General features: G+C 36.8%; 1 pseudogene; it reads right to left on the bottom strand.

The window, feature by feature from the left end:
• Window positions 1–381: 381 nt before the first annotated feature.
• Window positions 382–559, bottom strand: LOC134347395 (U2 spliceosomal RNA; annotated as a pseudogene).
• Window positions 560–4659: the final 4100 nt, after the last annotated feature.

Genomic DNA, 4659 nt, shown 5'->3' with positions numbered 1-4659 from the left:
TTTGTTGACTATGTTTCTGCAAAGTGCCTTCGGGCATTGTACTATATCAAAGGCGTGACATAAATACAAGTAATTGCTGGTATTGCTGTCTTTCTGTTGTTAAGTAATTTCCCCGTCATTACATTACTGTAACACATCATTTACTACAGAACAATTAATACACCCAAACTTTAGGACCATAAATACTTCATGCTTGAAAAAGTATCACTAAACTATTTTTTTTACAGTCCCTTACATTTATTCCTTATAAAACTTGAAACATTTCATGCAGATATTGAGTTATGTTTAAATGATTCGTTTTAAAATTGAAGCTAGTTCGGTGGTACCGTAAAGCGTTGTGCCACCTCATACGCATTCTTGTTTGTGCTACCTGATGATGGATGGAGTTTCTTCCCTTTGCTACTTTGAAATTTCCAGAAGGAAAGTGCACTGTTCCCAGAGGCACCCTTTGTTCCAAAAATCAATTTAATATATCGTCCCCAGATAAGCAACGTATCAGATATTAAACTGATACGAACAGATGATACACGTGATCTTAGCCAAAAGGGCAAGAAACCTTTTTCATTTTCATCTTCCCAAAGTGGAAATTTGGAAAATATTCAAAGAGGGAATCTTATTTCTTTTGATTTTTCTGCTGAGCTTAAAACTTACCTCAATTTGAAATATAGCTTCACAAGTCATTTGCATTTTAAACATATGGAAACTTACTTCAAGATTTTTTTAATAGATTTCAAAATGAAAACTTCATATATTTGAATATAGGGAGGAAATCAATGAGAAATTCTACTGTCAATCAAATCTGGTTTAAATGTTAGAAAGGAATCAAGAGACAGTGAGGACAAAGGTCCATCTCCAATTCAATTGGGAAGAAGGAAACTAGTTTCAGAAGAATGGAAGCACCATAGAACACAGAACACAGTACAGCACTGTATGGCCCCTTCAACCAGTAATTTTCAGCCACACTTTTAACCTGCAGTATTCCACTATCAATCTAACCACAACCATCCATTTTCTTTCATTCATATGCGTGTCCAAAAGTCTCTTAAATGTCCTTTGAGACAGTGAACTCAATTCCCCAAGTCTTACCATAGATTTGGACAAGGTTAAGAGCAGACAGTGTGGAAAGAAGTATTTAAGTGGGGTATTCTAATTATGATGATATTAGGTAGGATTTGAAGAACTTAAGTAGAACAGATGTACTCAAGGATATGCACAACGGAAATGGGGAGCTTGGTTAAGGATTACTAGCATGGGGTTTTGGATAGGTTTATCCCATTGAGGCAGGGAAAAGATGCTAGGGTGAAGGAACCATAGCTAACAAGGAAGTAAGAAGCACACTTAAGATTTAGGAAGCAAGGATTAGACAGGTCTCTTGAGAGTTATAAGATAGCCAGGAAAGAGTTGAAGATGGGTCTCAGGAGAAACAAAAGGAGACATGAGAAGGCTTTATCCTATAGGATTAAGGAAAACCCCAAGGTATTCTACACACACGTGAAGAATGTAGATGAAGAGTGAGGGTAGGACCGATCAGAGATAAAAGAGAAAAACTGTACCCAGAGTTGGAGGAGGTAGGGGAGGTCCTTAAAGAATACATTGCTTCAGTATTCACTAGTGAGAGGGATCTTGACGTTTGTGAGGGCAGTGTAAAACAGGCTGACATGCTGGAACATGTTGACGTTAAGAAAGAAGATGTGCCAGAACTTTTGATAGAGTTGTTAAGAAGGCATATGGTATGTTGGCCTTTAGTCAGGGGATTGAGTTCAATGGCTGCGAGGTAATATTGCAGCTCTACAGAACCCTGGTTAGACCACACTTAGAATATTGTGTTCAGTCTGATCACCTCACTATAGGAAAGATGTGGAAGCTTTAGAGAGGGTGCAGAGGAAATATACTTGGATGATATCTGGACTAGAAAGCATGTTTTATGAAGATAGGTTGAGTAAGCTAGGGCTTTTCTCCTTGAAGCAAAGAAGGATGAGAGAGGTGTACAAGATGATAAGAGGATACAGTGGAAAGCCAGCACCTTTTATAAGGCAGAAGTGGCTAATATGAGAGGGCTTAATTTTAAGGTGATTGAAGCAAAATAAAGGAGGGATGGCAGAGGAATTATTTTTTACTCAGAAAGTGGTGAGTGTGTAGAACACACTCCCAGAGGTAGTGGTAGAGGTAGATACATGAGACATTTTTTTTTGTATGACAGAGCTTGATGAAGAAGGGCATTATAAATGTTTACAGATAGAACAAGTATATTATTCATGGTATTTTGTTATTTACAGTCTTGTCCATGATGATGTATTCCTGTGGGGAACAGTGAAGAGAACTATTGTGGTGCCATTATTTCAATGCACCTCCACCAACACCAAAGAATACTTTGGCATCATTCAAAAGTATTCAACAAATTAAAGCACAAGACAAAAGAAAAAAAAATGATGTAATATACTGTAGATCTAAGGTATTGTGTACAGATCTGGTCACCGAATTATAGGAAAGATGTCAATAAAATTGAGAGAGTACAGAGGAGATTTACTGAGATGTTGCCTGGGTTTCATCTCCTAAGTTACAGAGAAAGGTTGAACAAGTTAGGTCTTTATTCTTTGGAGGGGGGACTTGATAGAGGTGTTTAAAATTATGAGGGGGATTGATAGAGTTGACATGGATAGGCTTTTTCCATTGAGAATGGAGGAGATTCAAACAAGAGGACGTGAGTTGAGAGTTAAAGGGCAAAAGTTTAGGGGTAACATGAGGGGGAACTTCTTTACTCAGAGAGTGGTAGCTGTGTGGAACGAACTTCCAGCAGAAGTGGTTGAGGCAGGTTCGATGTTGTCATTTGAAGTTAAATTGGACAGATATATGGACAGGAAAGGAATGGAGGGTTATGGGCCGGGTGCAGGTCGGTGGGACTAGGTGAGAGTAAGCGTTCAGCACGGACTAGAAGGGCCAAGATGGCCTGTTTCCATGCTGTAATTATTATATGGTTATATGGTATTTTAATTGATTTTAAACACTTCCAATAATGTAAATAACTTTTATACAGATGAGAAGTTCCAATTTAATAAGCTTTCATAGGTGTTCGAAATGTATTTGAAATTTTAAAAGAGTGAATTTAAAGTAATGAAATTTAGCAACCTATCCAGACTAGAGAATCTCATATTTGCACTCCTCACAGTTCTTCCATTCCATCAAATTCAATAGAGGAATATCTCCAAGTCCTGAATTTTTGGTGTGTTTACATCATAATTATTGAGTTAATGAGCCGCACTCCATTGTTGCTCTCTATCGTGAGCCTGGGTTGGAGTGTGGCTTGATCGCTCATGTTGCAGCTCTGATGACTACTTCAGGATTTTAATGTCTGTAAGTGGAGAATAGGTGCCATTATTGCCAGTTCCATGTTGCTATGACAGCAACTGCTTGCATTTTCACTTCCTTCACCTATGTGCAAAATCTGGACTATAATAACAGCCTAAATTCATTCTGTTGCAGGAATTGAAAGACCTCTTAGTATATTTATTTACAGTTGTAAGGGAACAGATTTCATATAATAGCAGCACTATAACTTAATTATTAAAGATCTAAAATTAGTATAGATGTTGGTTATATCCAATAGTTTGGACAGCTTTCAAAAAGGTATTATTCCAGTGTGAGTAGCTGCTTTAAATGGTTTGATTTCATATAGATTTGGTAAATATTTAATCGTTGACTTATGGATTTTTTAAGTTATTCTTCTTGAGATAATTAGTTCCAGGCTTTGTGTATGACATGAATTCAAACAGAATATCACCCCATTAGTGCAGCCTTTCATTTTGCACAATGAGTTGCTTTTATACTGTGCACTTAATCTTTGACTACTCATCAAAAATTTACCATTGTTAAGTTTAAGCATTTTGAAACTTGTGGGACATATTGATTGACCTTTAAAATATGCCAACAGATGACTGAACTCTGAATGGGAACCTAACATCTGAGAGCCTGTGGGTTAGTATCACTCTTTGAGAATGCTTGACAGCATGTCAAGATGTCTTACCACTCTGCAGTAGATTTGTTTAATTATTTTTAAGTCAATAATTTTGCTTTTAATTTAGCATTACCAGATTTACTGTGATATCAGTCACATATTGGTAATTCATTTTGCAACAAATGCAGCACTGGATTTATTTGGAACTCTCAAGAAAATAAAAGAATCACAAGGTCATCACAAGGAGTATTAACAAATGAAATCTGACATACTGGGATATCAATTGATATTAGATAGATAATGCAAACATTGCAAATGCTGCTCAAGTAAATATATTTTACTAAGGAAAGTTAGAGGTCAAGGGGTTTACGGAGGGAGTTTGTAACTTCAGACTTAGACTTAGAAATCATGTCAACTCTCCCATGATAAGATAAGCAGCACAAATGCACAAGAGATCAGACTTGGGGGAGTGCAGATGTTTAAGCTAATGTATGCCTGGAGAAGCAAATAGAGGTGGGGAAAAAGATAAGAATTTTTTTAAATTACGTGTTCCTATCTGGGTCCATATAATTAAATACATGAGATGGCAACAAACATTTTAAATAAGACACAAACAACTAAGTTTTGGCAGATCTTTGACCCCCTTATTGAAACTGGAATTGAAGTTAGTTTATTACTAAGAGATGTGCTGAGGTACACGTGGTGAG

Source organism: Mobula hypostoma, chromosome 5 (genome assembly GCF_963921235.1).
Source record: "Mobula hypostoma chromosome 5, sMobHyp1.1, whole genome shotgun sequence".
Classification (NCBI taxonomy): domain Eukaryota; kingdom Metazoa; phylum Chordata; class Chondrichthyes; order Myliobatiformes; family Myliobatidae; genus Mobula; species Mobula hypostoma.
This window is presented reverse-complemented; position numbering and strand designations above follow the sequence as displayed.